At 36.6% G+C, this 14,579-nt stretch overlaps 1 long non-coding RNA gene across 1 annotated transcript; it reads right to left on the bottom strand.

Annotated features, from left to right (window-relative positions):
• On the bottom strand, window positions 1-352 carry LOC113317998. The gene is made up of 3 exons (XR_003344162.1): window positions 300-352; window positions 129-220; window positions 1-36 (listed from the first exon to the last, which is right to left on the bottom strand). It is a non-coding gene; the product is annotated as an uncharacterized LOC113317998 (long non-coding RNA).
• Between the last annotated feature and the right edge of the window lie 14,227 nt (window positions 353-14,579).

Below are 14,579 nucleotides of genomic sequence, written 5' to 3'. Positions count from 1 at the left end.
CCTTGCTTGAAATCACAATACCATGGCCAAAGCAACCTACATACAAAATTATAAATTGCAAAATCCATCAATATAAAATTAAATTCTGCAAACACTGTCAATGAATCATGTATTAAGCAAAACCAAACCTGAACTAGTTCTTCTCATCATACAATTTCTCGACCAGCTTCTTATCCCTTCTCTCCGTAGCCACATCCCACATATGATTACCGATACACATCTGCTATAAAATTAACATAATCAATGAAGCATAAGAAGTCATTAGAAGAAAATTAGGGTTTTTATTTTGTGTTTCTTACCCTGCCATTTGTAGATGTAATACCTATAATTACCCATAACATAAAGAAATCCATTAATAATTCCTAGTAGAGAAGAATTGCTTCAAACCAAAACCTATTCATCACTAAATTTGTTGTTCTCTTCTTCGATATATTACTAATGATGAAATCAAAAGATGTTCGATTTATTCTTAACTTACAGAACGAAATAGAAGACGAGTGAATTAGAACCGATCAAAGAAATTGATGAAAGAAGATGATGTTACAGATCGAAGAAATTAATAAGAGAAGAAAATATCACAGATCGAAGAAATTGAAGAAAGAAAAAAATATTACATATCAAAGAAGTTTAAATAAGAAGAAAACATTATAAATCGAAGAAATTAATGCAAAGCTAGAGATCGAATCATGGGTTCAGGGAGAAACGAATCGTGGGAACGACTATGGTTTTGTTTGAATGAAGTTTCAGGGTTAGGGTTTGTTTGTTTCAGTTTGGTGAAAAAGATGAAGAAGATGGAAGAGAGACTGCATCTGGGTTAGATTTAAAAGTCAGAGAAAGAGATAAAGTTTCAGGAGATATAATCGAGGATAATTCTAGGTATAAAGGAAACAATTTGCTCTCACAGTAGTTTTTAAAATTCTACTTTTTTACATAAATACCCTCTAAAAAAATGACCGTGTTAAACACAATTTTTATTTTATTTATTTTTTTCCCGAAAAAACAAATGTGGCTCACAGCACCTGCAGTTACGTCAGCCCAACAACAGTAGTATTTGTGAAGCCCAGGAAGTGGTTATAAACTCATTTTCCACTAGTGAGATCCTCTACTATCAGGGGCATAAATGTCATATAGTGGCATTTTTGGTAGGTTTGGGGTTAGGGTGGCACTTTTGGAAACTCAATTCCAAGAGTGGCATTTTCACCAATTCAGCCTGTACATTGTGTCAATTTCTGCAATGATCTTTTTCATCATTTTTTATCACCAGTATTGAAATTTGCTAAACCTTGTTCCAATTCATCCATTGTGATTTGCCTAAAATTGAAAGATAGCCAAAACTTTGGCACATACGAAATGTTTAAAGTATATAGTGGAACTAAGAAATGGAAAACCCAAATCAATCGAACAGTTTTCTAAAATCAAAATAGACACCCTAAAAAACAAAAGAGAAACCTTTGAAATCCTTGTATATAAGCAAAAGATCTTCAACTAGTTCCTACAATCATAAAACAACAATGATTAGAATTGTAGACTTATGTAGGAAGGAGACTATACAAAAACAGTTCTGCTTTCGACCTTTTGTATTGGATCTGCAATAAATGTTCTGCAAACTCTAACCTTGTTTTTAGCAGGGTTCTTCCTGCTACTGATAATCTAGCTATGATGGATTTTTGTAAGTTAAATCCTGAATTCATGAATTAAAAAGAAAAAAAAACTAAAAGAAAAAATCAAACCCAATTTCTATCTCAAGATCATGTTTAACTCTTCAGTTTATAAGTACACGATTGAATAAGAAGACTGAGTTTACTTAGTTTTCTTCTCCACCAATACGACATCAGATCCTCCTCTCTCACTTACACTGCAAATAGAAAAAATAATAATTCAAAAAAAAAATCGAAATTTAAATCATGAACAAATAAGAAAACTGCTATGAAATCAAAATAGAAACCTGAGGGAGGGTTTTGAGGTAACACAAAAAGGGATAACACATCTGATGGTGCGACTATAGAGAGAAGAAACTGAAGCAGGAGCAGTGAAAAAGGATTTTTCCTTGTCTAATTGATCTGAGAAGAAACAACGACAGAAAAAGATAACAAACCCTAAGAGAGATAAAGTGTGAAATCAGCGGTGGTGAAAGAGACCACTTTTTTTCTTTTTCTTTTTTTTTTTCCCGTGAAAGCGTTATTTCCGATGCCGTTTTTTTAACTGAAACTGTTATTTAGTGCAACATTTATATAATTTGAGGAAAAGTGGAATGGAGAATTTTCCAGGGGGCGGGGACGCTCACCCAAGGGTGGGTATTCTCACCGCATGACGTGGAAGCTTATATGACTTAGGAGTTTAAAGGGTTTGATTTAAAAAGTTTCATATTCAAATTTCTCTAGTATGCTTTGGCCTCGTAAGCCAAAATCTTTAATAAAATATTTTCATAAAAAAATATTCCGTCTGGTGGATCCTCCAAATATAGAGTCACTTCATCTGTTGCAAGGATGTATTTCTGGTTTTATATTAGAAAAAAAAATAGAATTAAGAGAAAAATATACATTCTGAAAAAATAGTGATGCAAATAGGTTGAATGCAGCATGTACTCTAAAGAGGCACTTAATTTCCTGATGAGTGATTCCTCTAGTTGGTAAATTTATATCATAGACTAGTAGCTTAGCTATCCTGTTATGGGCACCCCTCCTCTTAATTACCCCGGTGGCCCTTGCTTTCAGTCATTGACTCTTATGTTGTACGTGAGTATAGTTATATGAGTTGTTGTATTCATAGTTTGGACGTGTAATCTTGTGAAAAATTGGGGGTCTAAGAACACCACTCAATATTTTGATTAGCAATCTGTATGCACTAACTCTGAAACACTTATTAGAGAATCAACTAGACAGTCAGACTCAATCTATATAAAAGTATCTCAAGGAGTTAATATATCTCTCTTGTTTTGATTCACTCAAGCTAATAGAAATCAACGAGTCTATAATAAAACACAAGGAATAACTTGGACGGTACCAAAGACCAATGTCCAAGTATCAATCATATCAATCAACAACCAAAGGTCCGATTTCCAATTGATTGATTCAAACGCACACCTGTATTATTTAAATTACATAAACAAATATAATGCGGAAATAGAAATAACACACACACCAGAATTTTGTTAACGAGGAAACCGCAAATGCAGAAAAACCCCGGGACCTAGTCCAGATTGAATACACACTGTATTAAGCCGCTACAGACACTATCCTACTCCAAGCTAACTTCGGACTGGACTATAGTTGAACCCCAATCAGTCTCTCACTGATCCAAGGTACAGCTGTACTCCCTACGCCTCTGATCCCAGCAGGATACTGCACACTTGATTCCCTAAGCTTATCTCACCCACAACTAAGAGTTCCTACGACCCAAAATCGCAGGCTTTAACAATAAACAAATCTGTCTCACACAGACAAGTCTATCAAATGATCAATCTGTCTCCCACAGAAAAACCCTAAAAGTTTTTGTTCCGTCTTTTGATAATAATCAAGGTGAACAGGAACCAATTGATAATCCGGTCTTATATTCCCGAAGAACAGCCTAGATTAATCAATCACCTCACAACAATCTTAATCGTATGGTGGAGAAACAAGATGTCGTGGAATCACAAATGATGAGACGAAGGTGTTTGTGATTAGTTTTTATATATTGCCTATCGGAGAACTCTCACGATCTCTATCCAATCAATATGATTGTACTGTGACGATAGAAGATGCAATATCAGATGACACAACTACGATAAAAGTAGTATCGGTCTGGCTTCACAATCCCAATGAAGTCTTTAAGTCGTTAACCTGGTTTTAGAAGAAGAAAACCAAAGGTTAAAGAAGAAACGACTCTAGCAGAGAAACTAGTATCACACGGACGTGTGGGGATGAGTTTTCTCAATGCTAAATGTCTCTTTATATAGTCTTCAAATCAGGATTTTGCGTTAGTTACAAAGCAATCAATATCCACCGTTAGATGAAAACCTGATTTAAATTCAAGCTAATATTTCTCAACCGTTAGATCGAAAACTTAACTTATCATACACAAATGATTGTACGCTTCTAGGTTTGTTAACCGCACCCAAACGTGTACATTGTTGGTTCAACAATAGTCCACCCAAAGAGGTTAACCATATGAGAATTTCATACCAACCATGTTCTTCTTCACCATAACTAGTTCAATTGACTCAAATGAACTAGTTAAGAGAGTTATTCAATTGCAAGGAAATCTTATGTAACTACACAAGACACAGTTGAAGTAAAGATGATTTGATTCACTCGATTTGGTTCATGAACTTTAATATCCACGGTTTGCAAATGCATTCCTTAGTCTTTTAAGATTATGTTCAGAAATCATCTTTAGATATATAACCTTCTCGAGTTCGTAGACTAGGTTCGCGGACTTAAGACACCGGATAGAGTTTACAAACTCTAGCAGAAATTCTCGGGTTCGAGAACTACGCCGATTCGCGGACTGGGTTCGCGGACTGGGTTCGCGCAAGTAGTTTGTCAACTCCAACAGAAATTCTCGGATTTGAGAACTTCGGCAGTTCGCGGACTGAGTTCTCGGACTTGGCACTTTCCATACTTCCGGTTCTCTTGATCAACAAAGTTCGAAAACTTCAGTTCACGGAATCCATTGGTTATGTAATCTAAACTCTCATTCCAATCATTGAAACATTCTTAGAGGACGTTATATAGTTGTTACAATATTTCCCGTCAAAGCAATTTTAAAAGTGATTGAAACATTCATGACTTTCGTCACTAGGTAAAGATAAACTTGGTCAAAGTGAAAAGCTTACCAACACATATTCGAGATATAGATAGGCGAGTTATACTCTGCTCGAAATACCAAATGTGCATGATCTAGTCTATATATATATCATACGACTTTTATCTCAAAGAGTAGGAGATAGAATAGATAGACTTTTGAGTGACAGATAAGTTCAAGTCTCCACATACCTTTTTGTCGAGAAGTTCCACCGGTTCCTTGAGTAGATCTTCTACTTGTATGATGAATCTCCATGAAGTCCTTGAGCTCAACTAAACTTACTATCCTAGTCTGAGACTTAGTTATAAGAGACTAGAAATCAAGACTTATAGTTTTGATCACTAATATTGACAAACATGCTTGAGATAGCAACGCATGCGAGTTTGACCGAGCAGTGCTCTAACATTTTGTCCTCCTTCTCTCTGCATCTTTCCATCCACTCTCCTCTAAAACTCTTTCTTCTTCATCTTATCTCTTATAAATCCTTTTCTTGTAACCCTCATTATCTCTCTTTTATTGTTGAACTGAATGCATTTGTAGTGACATCACTACAAGTGGTATCAGAGCGAGGTTTCTGGACTTCAATCATGGTTAATTTATTTGATCTATCAAAAAGAGTATAGGAGATCTCTAAATGTCAACAAGAGATACGTGATGAATATACCAAAACCATAGCAGAGCTGCTAGACCAGCAGAGATTATTATAGTTAGAATATGACGAAAACAGAGACTGGCTAACGAAGAAATGAAGCAGTATCAACAAGATCCTACAAGATTGTAGATACCTTGGTAAGAATTAGCCATCACAATACTCACCACCAAGTGCAAGAACCATCCTCAAGCATCTTGGAAAATTCTCCGATCTACTATACCACGACCAAAGATCTCACCAATAAGCTCAGGCTTCTTCAGGTGATATTCCGGTTAACGCTCAGTGTTTCTTTGTTGGATCTTAGGATTCGAGTTTTCAACATCATAAAACGAAGATCGATTTCCACGGTTTGATGGAACTAATACCAAACCTTGGATTCGTAAGTTCGCAATTTTTTTTCTCTTAGATCAATTATCTGATAATGTTAAGGTGATTGTGGCCTCCATGTATTTAGATCGTAAAGATGATGTATGGTTTCGTGATTATCAAGCAAGCAAGGGTCATGTGAATTGGGATGATTTTTTTCGATATATTTGTGTTATATTTCAAGAATTAGGACATGATGGCATTGTAGGTGAAATTAATAAATTAAGTCAGCTAGGTAAAGTTTTGGATTACCAGGAAATTCTTGAGGAATTAGAAGCACTCATGCTAGAAAATAATCCCCACCCCACTGAAGAGTATTTCACCTTTAGTTTTGTTAGTGGCCTTAAAGAAGAGTTAAGGCTACATGTGCTAGTACACTCTCCTAAAAGAGTTCAACAAGCCGTATTTCTTTCTTGAATGCAAGAAGCATTACTAGAGGGTATAACTAAGAAAAGAGGCCATCATAGACCTCCTTCAATATATGCTCTAAACCTAACATTTTTATAGAAATCAATCATCACCAACTACTAGACCAAGACTCTCTTACAAGACCACGAGCCCCACAATTTCTAGCCCTATTCATCCACTTCCTACAATAAAAAAAAATCTTTCACAAGTTGAGATACAAGCAAAAAAAGACAAGGGCATTTGTTATAACTGTGATGAGGTGTATCAGAGATGACACAGATGTGTCAGACAACAACTTTTAATGCTGGATGCTGAGGAAGATGAGCAACTTACCAGTGAGGCTGACTCACCTTTCGACAATCTAGCATTTCAAAAGATATAAAAGGAAGTGAAAATTTATGTTCATGCATTATCATGCAATGTAAAACACTCTACCATCAAGATTCAAGGTTTTGTCAATTCTCAGTGACAGTGGGAGTACACACAGTTTCTTAGATACCGAGGATTCTAGAAGATGTAACAGTTACATGGAACCAACAGATGCATTATTGGTAGCTATAGCAGATGGTAACAAACTAGTCAACGAGTCTAGAAGTCCTGCATTATTGTGGCAGATGCAAGGCCATGATTTAAAGTTTGATATTGGATTATTATCTCTGGGAGTTGTGAGTAACATGGTACTTGGATGGAAGGTGTCAGTCTTGTGGTATTTGGCATCAAGAAATTGATAGTGTCATTAACTAGAACTGGCGAAAACATCTAGTTGCATGGTGATTCTAAAGTTAGCAATATTTCCATGATGTCAAGTTCAGCTTTACAGAAATATTTTAAGAATACCAAGAATGGGTTGGTGGTTCATCTTTTTTCCATCTCACCAATTCCACCAACCACCATATCAACCCCAGCACAACCACCTATTTCCACTTTATTGGAGTCATTTATTATGTCATCAAACAGCCAACTCAGTTACCTCCTTCTAGAGCTCATGATCATCATATTCCACTTAAACCTCTATCGTCACCTCTTAATAAAAGACCATACATAATCTCATATGTGCAAAATGAGGTGGTTGAGAAGTTGGTCCAAGAAATGCTCCATTCAGTTGTGATTCAGCCTAGTCATAGTCCATTTTCTTCACCAATTTCAAAAATGATTGACATATATAGGTTTTGAAAGTGCTTTTGGAAAAATAAAAGCATTACCAAACCCAGACTAATTAAAGATGGTGTGACCACTACTCCAGTACTTGTCTTACCTGACTTCTCCAAACTATTTGAGGTAGAAACTAATGCTTGTGATTCAGGGGTATATTCTTTATTGATGCAAGAGAGAAGAGAAATTGCTTACTTTAACAAATGAATGAAAGATAACCGAGTAGTAGATACCCATTCTAGATTGAGCCACTCAACATCATCTCAGTGTAACACCATCACCCAAATCCAGCCTGCTTGGATAAGTGAAGTCACAATGTTACAACTCAGATTCCTTAGCTGATCTGCTTTCTAAACTCATGCTTCCTCCTACCTAGATTACCAAGTACTCTTACTCACAAGGAGTGATCAAGTTCAAAAATAGTATATACAATGGGAAAACAGGGGACTTAAGAAATCAAATACTAGCAGATGTACACTCTTATGCAGTAGGTGGACATTCAGGCCAACAAGCCATCTATCAAAAATATTTTTCTACTGGGTAGGCATGAAAAAAGATATGATTCAATACACTCAAGAATGTGATGTGTATCAGCAACGCAAAGATACAACACCTTGCCAACATGACTACTCCAACCATTTCCTATACCAGAACAAGTATGACATCATCATGGACTTTATCTGAAGGCAGAGAGGTCATTTTGGTGGTAGTCGACAGATTTACAAAGTATAGCCATTTCATTCCCATCAGTCATCCATTTAAAGCATCTTCTATTGCCAAGGCATTCTTAAGCACTATCTATAAACTGCATGGACTTCCTACTTCTATAATGTCAGATAGAGATATCATTTTCATAAGTGTGTTCTGGAAAGAGTTTTTCTCCAAGCTAGGCACTGCACTACAAATGAGCACATCTTCTCACCCCCAATTTGATAGCCAGTCAGAGAGAGTGAATGCTTGCTTGGAAACATACTTCAGGTGCATGACTAGCTACATGGGTTAGTTGGATACCAATGGATGAATGGTGGTTCAACACCACTGCACACCAGCCTTAAACTAACTACATTTCAGGCTCTTTATGGCTACACCTCTCCTCAATATGACCTTCAATATTCTCCATTGCTATAGTGGAAGATTATCCACAACAAAAATAAGCTATTAGAATTATCCTGAAATATACATTTGAAGAAACTCAACAAACTCAACACCGGATCAAGCAACAAGTTGATAAGAAAAGATTCGAGAGGGAATTCCATGTGGGTAACTGGGTTTACTTACGATGCAACGTTATCGTCAGACATCAGTGCAACTCAAAAGGAATCTCAAGCTAGCTGGTAAATTCTTAGGATCATTTCAGGTTTCAAATCAAAGTACAGATAATATCAATAAATATTATAATTTTGGGTTTCAAATAAAACGACCGGTTTCAAAATATTCACCCGCGTCTAATCCGCCGAGAAATGAATAGGGTGTCCACACGCCAAATGTCGGCTGGTTTGGGTAAAATCCACGGATTTGGGTGTTTTTGTTCACCCCAACGGGCTATTTCAGTGCTTGATCACTGGATATTTGCATACCTGTATTTACAACGAACGATTTTTTGGGGACTACTCAAAAAGGGTGGGGGACTACTTTGTGATACAAATGTCCACCCCTACATTATAAGGGATGTCTTAAAAGATTAGGGAAGACTAATCTTCCCTTATTCTAATTAAGGTTATAACTAACCCTAATAACCCACTAATCTAACCCACTACCCACTAATCCAACCCACTAATTAAACCCTAATTAAAATATAATTTAAAACCTAAAATCAGTTTCAAAAATGATTCTTTTTTTTCTTTATCTTCTTCCTCCTCTTCCTCTTCTTCTTCTTCTTCTTCTTCTTCTTCACATCGACGTTAATCGTCGATTCGAAAAATTTTCATCGTCGATTAATCAATCTTTATAAGAAATGTGTGCCAAGAACACACCCAGACAACCAGGATTGAGTCCGGGACTCCCACATATAGTGAATCTCCCAAAAGAATTGCTAAAGTTCAAAGAAATTGAAGAACTGTTTACAGGAAAAATCGATCATCCAACCGCAAAACAGAAGTCCGATTCAAGTGAAATGCAAATCCGCGGGTAATTTTCTTCATACCCATTCTTTTCAATTCGTTATTTGTTGAAGAAATCGATTAGAAATCATCAAAACCCATTCAAAATGGTAGTTACAGTTGATAGTTCGGTTAGGAGAATGTTTTTTGTAACCCTATAATTGATAACCGAACTTTCAAAATAAGAACAGTTCGGTGTGCTCGCAACTATAAGACTAATATCTGTTTACCGAACTATATAGTTCGGTGTGCTCGCAAAAAAATTTCTCGTAACCGAACTCAATATTTCCTTTGAAAGATTGAGTTCGGTTTTGTCGATAATTTGTCTCAGTAACCGAACTTTTGGAATAGTTAGTTCGGTGTACTCGCATAAAAAACTCTCGTAACTGAACTCAATTTTTTAAAGGTAAAGACTGAGTTCGGTTTTGGCGTTAGTTTTTTTGGATAACCGAACTTCTGAAATATTTAGTTCGGTTTCCTCGCATTTTTTTCAGGTAACCGAACTATTTTCTGTTAAGTGTTGTGTTTACTTTATTCTTTAGTTCTATTTCCTATTTCATTTGATAACACAATATTCTCTTATGTTTAGCTAATACTTTGGTTTTTGTTCATTAGAAACAAAGGACAAAGATTGAGACAACAAGTAGATGAGGATTTGAAAACTCCCACCCCTCGCGGAGCAAAGCATTTAGATTTCCGAAAGCGTGGTACCACAAATGCTAAACATGGAGGGGGCTTGTTACCCGAAGTCAACCAAGATAATGTTCGTGATGTAATTCAAGATGTCAATGAAGAGGTGATGGAGACTGATGATGAAGAAGAGACTTATGATGAAGAAGAGCAAGGAAATGAAGAGGTTGAACAACAAAGAGAAGATGTTGAGAATGTAGACGAAGAATAACTAGGATCTGACAAAGAAGGAGAAGGACAAAAGGAGGAAGACGATGAAGAGGAGAAAGAGACTGATGATGATGAAGAGCAAGAAATTGTTCCTGTTGTGGAGAAAAGGAATCCTAAGCCGCCTAGCAAAAGATACTCACACATTCCCCCTGATAATTTGTGTTTGGATCCAGTGGACCCAACTTATGGTACTCTAAATGATAGAGGGGCAACATTGTTTGGGTATAAACACTCATGGGCTGCGAAGATCTATGCGATAAAGGTATCCTTTAAGTTCATTATTTAACAAAACGTAATTTTTTTTTGGTTTAACTCAGAAAACGTAATTTTTTTGGTTTGGGACATGTTTCGTGAAGTATTAATAGTGTTATGTTCTTTTCGTAGGATCATAAGGATGCAGTTCGTGTTATTAAACATCAAAAGGCATCCAAATGGGATCTTTCTAAGGAGTTTGCCGAGTTTCAAGCGAAGGTTAAAGAATGTGTGTTATACAAAGATATTGAGTTAGCACATGCTGATTTTGACGTTGTTGCCGTATCCGCATTTCTTGAGAGGCATTATCCCGAGACATATACAATGCATCTTCCATTTGGCGAGATGGAAATTACTCCCAATGATCTCCATAATATCATCGGCCTACCATTGGAAGGTAAATGTCTTCGAGAAGGCTACAACCCCTCGATGAGTTATGAAGCTCTTGAAGCATTGGCTCAAAAATATCTAGGATGGGATGCAAGAAAGTCTCAATGTGATTTTAGACGTTCAGTGAGGTCCCCTAAAAAAGGCGATGAGTATAATGCATATGAGGCAAATGGAGCAAAAAAGAAGACGATGAAGAAACTCAAGTTGGTTAAGTTAAAGGCAGCATTTTCTGAGACCAAAAAGAAGGTGGCGAAAGGAAAGTTGGTGATGGACGCGGAGACCCTTAGGCATCATGTCACCTCTTATTGGTTATATATGCTAGGAACTGTTATTTTCCCCGACACTTCTGGAAATAGGGTGGATGCACATTATCTACAGCTTTTGGAGGATCTCGATGAGATGAACAATTACTCTTGGGCCACTGGTGTGCTTGCTTTTGTTTTAGAAGAGATGAGCAAAGGGTCGAGGATTAGGTGTAATCAAATTGGAGGTTACTTAACTCTTGTACAGGTGAGTTTTTCTACATTGTTAATTAGCAAATTATTCGCTAAATTTTCCTACTTCCAATTAAATTTTCATGTACGTGGATATTTTTGTAGGTTTGGATTTACGACCACTTCCCTAAATTGGGATTGGGTTCAGAAAAGAAACCTTATCCCTATGACCAACCTACAGCAGGAAAGTGGTTGTTTTTGGACGCACAAAATAAGTCCAAAGAAGAGCAGTTGATTTCGTTGAGGGAGAGATTGGATGAACTTACAGTGAACGATGTGGTATTTCACCAATACGGCCCTCCCGATGATGTCTCTGTAGATGAAGAAAAAGTGAATGCTTTCTCTCAAGTCGCGCCTTACTATGGACCAATTTGGCATCCTAACGGCCACGCAATATATAATCCAAGGCGAATACTAAGACAACTTTGTTGCGTCCAAATGGATCCCAACGTGGAGCAAGAAAATTTCACTTTGCAGGTTGAAGGAACAAAGAACTCCGAGAAGTATTTTGAGCCAAAACATGAACCAACTCCTGCAGTAGCACATTGGAATGCACTTACTACCTACCACGTAACACAAGATGATTTTGTACCTTGTGAGGGAGATGTAACTGCATGTGATGAAGATTATATGTAGTTTTATGAAGAAATTAGTCATCGTTTTGTGATAAATAAAGAACAACAAGCTATATCTGATGCATCGAAGGCAAAGGCAAAGGAGAGGGAGGATAAGAAAGCTCAGAAGGGGGTGACTATTTGTGGAGAAGAAGCTAAAAGGTTATGAGATAATGTGGTAAGAAAAATTTCTTTCTCTTATACATTTCGGTTGTTTCAAACTATTGGAAAAATATTTACTAGTGCTTAATATTGGAATTAGATGTTGAAGGGTTCGAAATTGTTGAAGAAATGGATGGCTAAAATCAAAACTGGAGAGCCGATGGATTCAAAAGAACAAACCGCCTACTACAAGCAGTGGGAGGGTCTCATAACTAAAAGAATGGTGGAGACAAGTAGGTCTAAGCAATTAAAGAGGGGTCGACAACAAGGTGAAGGTTCAAGTCGCGCTGTGGAAGAAACCGGTGGAGGAGACGAAACCCCAAGCGATGAGGAAGTTCGTCCCAAAACTCATGGTAAACAAGGAGGTGGCAAGAGGGGTCGTAAAAGTGGTCGTTAGTGACTTCGTATGATTTTAGTTTCAAAAACATCTTAGTTATGGATTTCGTATGGTCTAATTTGGTGTGTTTGTGTTTTTTAAACAATTACTTGAGGATTTCGTAGTTTGGTATGTATAACACTTTTATATTTGTTTTAGAAACTTGTTTGTGTTTTCAATTTTTATTGGGTTTGTGTTTTCAATGTTATAAGAATGAAATGTTGAAATACAGATACAAGTTCGGTAACCTGCGATAAAATACTGATCACCGAACTATGAGTTCGGTGACCTGGTAAAATAACACCAGCTTACCGAAGTCCTGGTTCGGTTACCTCGCTATATTTTTACTGGTTACCGAACTTATATGTAGGATGAAGCAGTTAGCTTTGATCCAATAGATATTAGTTCGGTTAGCAGATCATTATAGCTTAGGTCACCAAACTCTTATCTGGAGACTCAATTTTTTGTTATTGGACATGTTGGAAAAGACATTCTCTTGAATCATAAATCACATGGACCAGCTCTTAGGTTTGTTTTGGAGTGTTTTTGGAATCATATATGTGTTCAGTTTGGCCGTGAGCCTTCATTATAAAGTTCGGTTATATCCAATTTTTATGCTAAAACCGAACAGAAAGTTCGGCTGGAAGATCAAATTCCTATAGGTCACCGAACACTACTCCAGAGACTCAAACTTTTGGTGTTTTCCATGTCTGAAAAGGGATTCCAGTGAAGCAGAAATCATATACACCAGCTCTTAGGTTTGTTTTGGAGTGTTTTTGCAATCGTATATATGATCACTTTGGCTGTGAGCCTCCACAAATAAGTTCGGTGACGACATGTGTTTATCTGTCAACCGAACTTATTGTTCGGTTAGATCGCAAGTTTTTCACTCCTCGCCGAACTAGTTATTTTGAAATTTAAATGTCCTTTATTTGACACAAATCTAGTACATAATTTTAAAATTATGTATTATATATCAAGTAACGGCTAATTTTATAGCCGTTATACACCCAAGTGGTATATATATATGTGTTTTATGGTTAACATTTTGTTTCAAAATATCCTAAAAATGGAAGCTACTACTCCTAAATTTACTCTAGTAAAAGATCTTTCACTTTGCAGGAACTTCATATTATACTATCCAAAGAGGGGTGAAGAACGAAGAATGAGTCAAAGTTATTGGGGAAAAATTCATGAGGAATTCACCATAGACACAACAAACCCCTATAACCGTGATCAATTAGCTTTGTTCATTCGATTTAAAAAGATTAGAGAACGAGTTGTGGAATTTATGGCTTTATTTTGTATTGTAAGGCGGTATCGACTTAGGGGTGAAGGATTCGGCGAAATCATTTTAACATCACAAAACGAATGGCGAAGATGGAAGAGAAAGGATTTCAAATATGAATATCATTTCCGCCTCCTTAAAGACTTTTTCGTAACGCGTTTCGGATATTAGATGGTACGTGATTTGATTTTGGAAAATCCTGTAAGAGTTCGGCATTGTCCTGTAATTTCACTTCCAAACCGAACTTTTGTCTATTAAAGTTCGGCAATGTCTTGTAATTTCATTTCCTAACCGAACGTCAATGTCAAATTCTTAGTTAAAATGTTAAGCTACTGAACTACAGTTAGGTAACCTGTTAATATTTATCTTCGTAACCGAACCTATTGTTCGGTTACCTGGTGAATTTTGTGACATCACCGAACTTTGGTTCGGCAGACTCGATATTTGAATCCGCCAACCGAACTCTCTTCTGGCAACTACATAAATTACAAACATTTACTCAAAAATTAATAAAACTTTTCAAAAAACATATTCATTGATAAGCATACTTAGTTCCATTACATGTGTTATTTAATCATCCTCAAGTGAAATTTGACCTTCATGCACAATTTCTTCCGACTTCTTCAAAGTATTCCACATCT

The sequence above is a fragment of the Papaver somniferum genome, chromosome 10, assembly GCF_003573695.1.
Source record: "Papaver somniferum cultivar HN1 chromosome 10, ASM357369v1, whole genome shotgun sequence".
Taxonomy (NCBI): domain Eukaryota; kingdom Viridiplantae; phylum Streptophyta; class Magnoliopsida; order Ranunculales; family Papaveraceae; genus Papaver; species Papaver somniferum.
The sequence above is the reverse complement of the archived record's forward strand: the minus strand, read 5'-3'. Positions and strand labels throughout refer to the sequence as shown.